We start from the raw sequence: 6696 nt of genomic DNA, 5'->3' as shown, positions 1-6696 counted from the left end.
CAGTGCCCAGACAAATGAGGGGTGGGTGCAGAGGACTCCCAGCAGTGCCCAGACATATGAGGGGTGGGTGCAGAGGGCTCCCAGCACTGCCCAGATATATGAGGGGTGGGTGCATATAACTACCATCAGTGCCCAGACATATGAGGGAGGGGTGGGTGCAGAGGACTCCCAGCAGTGGACAGACACATGAGGGGTGGGTGCAGTGGCCTCCCAGCAGTGCACAGACATATGAAGGGTGGGTGCAGAGGACTCCCAGCAGTGCCCAGATAAATGAGGGGTGGGTGAAGAGGACTCCCAGCAGTGCCCAGACACATGAGGGGTGGGTTCAGAGGACTCCCAGCAGTGCCCAGACAAATGAGGGGTGGGTGCAGAGGACTCCCAGCAGTGCCCAGACATATGAGGGGTGGGTGCATATCACTACCATCAATGCCCAGACATATGAGGGGTGGGTGCAGTTGCCTCCTAGCAGTGCCCAGACATATGAGGGGTGGGTGCAGAGGACTACCATCAGTGCCCAGACATATGAGGGGTGGGTGCAGTGGCCTCCCAGCAGTGCCCAGACATATGAGGGGTGGGTGCAGAGGACTCTCAGCAGTGCCCAGACATAAGAGGGGTGGGTGCAGAGGACTCCCAGCAGTGCCCAGACACATGAGGGGTGGGTGCATATCCCACCCACCAGTGCCCAGACAAATGAGGGGTGGGTGCAGAGGACTCCCAGCAGTGCCCAGACAAATGAGGGGTGGGTGCAGAGGACTCCCAGCAGTGCCCAGACACATGAGGGGTGGGTGCATATCACTCCCACCAGTGCGCAGACAAATGAGGGGTGGGTGCAGAGGACTCCCAGCAGTGCCCAGACAAATGAGGGGTGGGTGCAGAGGACTCCCAGCAGTGCCCATACATATGAGGGGTGGTGCATATCACTACCAGCAGTGCCCAGACACATGAGGGGTGGGTGCAGAGGACTCCCAGCCGTGCACAGACATATGAGGGGTGGGTGCATATCACTACCATCAGTGCCCAGACATATGAGGGGTGGGTGCAGTGGCCTCCCAGCAGTGCCCAGACATATGAGGGTTGGGTGCAGAGGACTCCCAGCAGTGCACAGACATATGAGGGGTGGGTGCATATCACTACCAGTAGTGCCCAGACATATGAGGGGTGGGTGCATATCACTACCAGCAGTGCCCAGACATATGAGGGGTGGGTGCAGAGGACTACCATCAGTGCCCAGACACATGAGGGGTGGGTGCAGAGGACTCCCAGCAGTGCCCAGACATATGAGGGGTGGGTGCATATCACTACCATCAGTGCCCAGACATATGAGGGGTGGGTGCAAAGGACTCCCAGCAGTGGACAGACACATGAGGGGTGGGTGCAGTGGCCTCCCAGCAGTGCCCAGACATATGAGGGGTGGGTGCAGAGGACTACCATCAGTGCCCAGACACATGAGGGGTGGGTGCAGAGGACTCCCAGCAGTGCCCAGACACATGAGGGGTGGGTGCATATCACTCCCACCAGTGACCAGACAAATGAGGGGTGGGTGCAGAGGACTCCCAGCAGTGCCCAGACAAATGAGGGGTGGGTGCAGAGGACTCCCAGCAGTGCCCAGACATATGAGGGGTGGGTGCAGAGGGCTCCCAGCACTGCCCAGACATATGAGGGGTGGGTGCATATCACTACCATCAGTGCCCAGACATATGAGGGAGGGGTGGGTGCAGAGGACTCCCAGCAGTGGACAGACACATGAGGGGTGGGTGCAGTGGCCTCCCAGCAGTGCACAGACATATGAAGGGTGGGTGCAGAGGACTCCCAGCAGTGCCCAGATAAATGAGGGGTGGGTGCAGAGGACTCCCAGCAGTGCCCAGACACATGAGGGGTGGGTTCAGAGGACTCCCAGCAGTGCCCAGACAAATGAGGGGTGGGTGCAGAGGACTCCCAGCAGTGCCCAGACATATGAGGGGTGGGTGCATATCACTACCATCAGTGCCCAGACATATGAGGGGTGGGTGCAGTTGCCTCCTAGCAGTGCCCAGACATATGAGGGGTGGGTGCAGAGGACTACCATCAGTGCCCAGACATATGAGGGGTGGGTGCAGTGGCCTCCCAGCAGTGCCCAGACATATGAGGGGTGGGTGCAGAGGACTCTCAGCAGTGCCCAGACATAAGAGGGGTGGGTGCAGAGGACTCCCAGCAGTGCCCAGACACATGAGGGGTGGGTGCATATCCCACCCACCAGTGCCCAGACAAATGAGGGGTGGGTGCAGAGGACTCCCAGCAGTGCCCAGACAAATGAGGGGTGGGTGCAGAGGACTCCCAGCAGTGCCCAGACTTATGAGGGGTGGTGCATATCACTACCAGCAGTGCCCAGACACTTGAGGGGTGGGTGCAGAGGACTCCCAGCAGTGTCCAGACAAATGAGGGGTGGGTGCAGAGGACTCCCAGCAGTGCCCAGCCATATTAGGGGTGGGTGCAGAGGACTACCATCAGTGCCCAGACACATGGGGGGTGGGTGCAGAGGACTCCCAGCAGTGCCCAGACAAATGAGGGGTGAGTGCAGAGGACTCCCAGCAGTGGACAGACACATGAGGGGTGGGTGCATATAACTCCCAGCAGTGCAAGACAAATGAGGGGTGGGTGCAGAGGACTCACAGCAGTGCCCAGACATATGAGGGGTGGGTGCATATCACTACCATCAGTGTCCAGACATATGAGGGGTGGGTGCAGTGGCCTCCCAGCAGTGCACAGACATATGAGGGGTGGGTGCAGAGGACTCCCAGCAGTGCCCAGACACATGACGGGTGGGTGCAGAGGACTCCCAGCAGTGCCCAGACACATGAAGGGTGGGTGCAGAGGACTCCCAGCAGTGCCCAGACACATGATGGGTGTGTGCATATCACTCCCACCAGTGCCCAGACAAATGAGGGTGGGTGCAGAGGACTCCCAGCAGTGCCCAGACATATGAGGGGTGGGTGCATATCACTACCATCAGTGCCCAGACATATGAGGGAGGGGTGGGTGCAGAGGACTCCCAGCAGTGGACAGACACATGAGGGGTGGGTGCAGTGGCCTCCCAGCAGTGCCCCGACATATGAGGGGTGGGTGCAGAGGACTACCATCAGTGCCCAGACACATGAGGGGTGGGTGCAGAGGACTACCATCAGTGCCCACACAAATGAGGAGTGGGTGCAGAGGACTCCCAGCAGTGGACAGACACATGAGGGGTGGGTGCAGTGGCCTCCCAGCAGTGCCCAGACATATGAGGGGTGGGTGCAGAGGACTACCATCAGTGCCCAGACACAAGAGAGGTGGGTGCAGAGGACTCCCAGCAGTGCCCAGACACATGAGGGGTGGGTGCAGAGGACTCCCAGCAGTGGACAGACACATGAGGGGTGGGTGCATATCACTCCCACCAGTGCGCAGACAAATGAGGGGTGGGTGCAGAGGACTCCCAGCAGTGCCCAGACAAATGAGGGGTGGGTGCAGAGGACTCCCAGCAGTGCCCATACATATGAGGGGTGGTGCATATCACTACCAGCAGTGCCCAGACACATGAGGGGTGGGTGCAGAGGACTCCAAGCCGTGCACAGACATATGGGGGGTGGGTGCATATCACTACCATCAGTGCCCAGACATATGAGGGGTGGGTGCAGTGGCCTCCCAGCAGTGCCCAGACATATGAGGGTTGGGTGCAGAGGACTCCCAGCAGTGCACAGACATATGAGGGGTGGGTGCATATCACTACCAGTAGTGCCCAGACGTATGAGGGGTGGGTGCATATCACTACCAGCAGTGCCCAGACATATGAGGGGTGGGTGCAGAGGACTACTATCAGTGCCCAGACACATGAGGGGTGGGTGCAGAGGACTCCCAGCAGTGCCCAGACATATGAGGGGTGGGTGCATATCACTACCATCAGTGCCCAGACATATGAGGGGTGGGTGCAGAGGACTCCCAGGAGTGGACAGACACATGAGGGGTGGGTGCAGTGGCCTCCCAGCAGTACCCAGACATATGAGGGGTGGGTGCAGAGGACTATCATCAGTGCCCAGACACATGAGGGGTGGGTGCAGAGGACTCCCAGCAGTGCCCAGACACATGAGGGGTGGGTGCATATCACTCCCACCAGTGCCCAGACAAATGAGGGGTGGGTGCAGAGGACTCCCAGCAGTGCCCAGACAAATGAGGGGTGGGTGCAGAGGACTCCCAGCAGTGCCCAGACATATGAGGGGTGGGTGCAGAGGGCTCCCAGCAGTGCCCAGACATGTGAGGGGTGGGTGCATATTACTACCATCAGTGCCCAGACATATGAGGGAGGGGTGGGTGCAGAGGACTCCCAGCAGTGGACAGACACATGAGGGGTGGGTGCAGTGGCCTCCCAGCAGTGCCCAGACATATGAGGGGTGGGTGCAGAGGACTCCCAGCAGTGCCCAGATAAATGAGGGGTGGGTGCAGAGGACTCCCAGCAGTGCCCAGACACATGAGGGGTGGGTTCGGAGGACTCCCAGCAGTGCCCAGACAAATAAGGGGTGGGTGCAGAGGACTCCCAGCAGTGGACAGACACATGATGGGTGGGAGCAGTGGCCTCCCAGCAGTGCCCAGACATATGAGGGGTGGGTGCAGAGGACTACCATCAGTGCCCAGACACATGAGGGGTGGGAGCAGTGGCCTCCCAGCAGTGCCCAGACATATGAGGGGTGGGTGCAGAGGACTACCATCAGTGCCCAGACACATGAGGGGTGGGTGCAGAGGACTTCCAGCAGTGCCCAGACACATGAGGGGTGGGCGCATATCACTCCCACCAGTGCGCAGACAAATGAGGGGTGGGTGCAGAGGACTCCCAGCAGTGCCCAGACAAATGAGGGGTGGGTGCAGAGGACTCCCAGCAGTGCCCAGACTTATGAGGGGTGGTGCATATCACTACCAGCAGTGCCCAGACATATGAGGGGTGGGTGCAGAGGACTCCCAGGAGTGGACAGACACATGAGGGGTGGGTGCAGTGGCCTCCCAGCAGTACCCAGACATATGAGGGGTGGGTGCAGAGGACTATCATCAGTGCCCAGACACATGAGGGGTGGGTGCAGAGGACTCCCAGCAGTGCCCAGACACATGAGGGGTGGGTGCATATCACTCCCACCAGTGCCCAGACAAATGAGGGGTGGGTGCAGAGGACTCCCAGCAGTGCCCAGACAAATGAGGGCTGGGTGCAGAGGACTCCCAGCAGTGCCCAGACATATGAGGGGTGGGTGCAGAGGGCTCCCAGCAGTGCCCAGACATATGAGGGGTGGGTGCATATTACTACCATCAGTGCCCAGACATATGAGGGAGGGGTGGGTGCAGAGGACTCCCAGCAGTGGACAGACACATGAGGGGTGGGTGCAGTGGCCTCCCAGCAGTGCCCAGACATATGAGGGGTGGGTGCAGAGGACTCCCAGCAGTGCCCAGATAAATGAGGGGTGGGTGCAGAGGACTCCCAGCAGTGCCCAGACACATGAGGGGTGGGTTCGGAGGACTCCCAGCAGTGCCCAGACAAATAAGGGGTGGGTGCAGAGGACTCCCAGCAGTGGGCAGACACATGATGGGTGGGAGCAGTGGCCTCCCAGCAGTGCCCAGACATATGAGGGGTGGGTGCAGAGGACTACCATCAGTGCCCAGACACATGAGGGGTGGGAGCAGTGGCCTCCCAGCAGTGCCCAGACATATGAGGGGTGGGTGCATATCACTCCCACCAGTGCGCAGACAAATGAGGGGTGGGTGCAGAGGACTCCCAGCAGTGCCCAGACAAATGAGGGGTGGGTGCAGAGGACTACCATCAGTGCCCAGACACATGAGGGGTGGGAGCAGTGGCCTCCCAGCAGTGCCCAGACATATGAGGGGTGGGTGCAGAGGACTACCATCAGTGCCCAGACACATGAGGGGTGGGTGCAGAGGACTTCCAGCAGTGCCCAGACACATGAGGGGTGGGCGCATATCACTCCCACCAGTGCGCAGACAAATGAGGGGTGGGTGCAGAGGACTCCCAGCAGTGCCCAGACAAATGAGGGGTGGGTGCAGAGGACTCCCAGCAGTGCCCAGACTTATGAGGGGTGGTGCATATCACTACCAGCAGTGCCCAGACATATGAGGGGTGGGTGCAGAGGACTCCCAGGAGTGGACAGACACATGAGGGGTGGGTGCAGTGGCCTCCCAGCAGTACCCAGACATATGAGGGGTGGGTGCAGAGGACTATCATCAGTGCCCAGACACATGAGGGGTGGGTGCAGAGGACTCCCAGCAGTGCCCAGACACATGAGGGGTGGGTGCATATCACTCCCACCAGTGCCCAGACAAATGAGGGGTGGGTGCAGAGGACTCCCAGCAGTGCCCAGACAAATGAGGGCTGGGTGCAGAGGACTCCCAGCAGTGCCCAGACATATGAGGGGTGGGTGCAGAGGGCTCCCAGCAGTGCCCAGACATATGAGGGGTGGGTGCATATTACTACCATCAGTGCCCAGACATATGAGGGAGGGGTGGGTGCAGAGGACTCCCAGCAGTGGACAGACACATGAGGGGTGGGTGCAGTGGCCTCCCAGCAGTGCCCAGACATATGAGGGGTGGGTGCAGAGGACTCCCAGCAGTGCCCAGATAAATGAGGGGTGGGTGCAGAGGACTCCCAGCAGTGCCCAGACACATGAGGGGTGGGTTCGGAGGACTCCCAGC

Source organism: Triturus cristatus, chromosome 1_1, assembly GCF_964204655.1.
Source record: "Triturus cristatus chromosome 1_1, aTriCri1.1, whole genome shotgun sequence".
NCBI lineage: Eukaryota > Metazoa > Chordata > Amphibia > Caudata > Salamandridae > Triturus > Triturus cristatus.
This window is presented reverse-complemented; position numbering follows the sequence as displayed.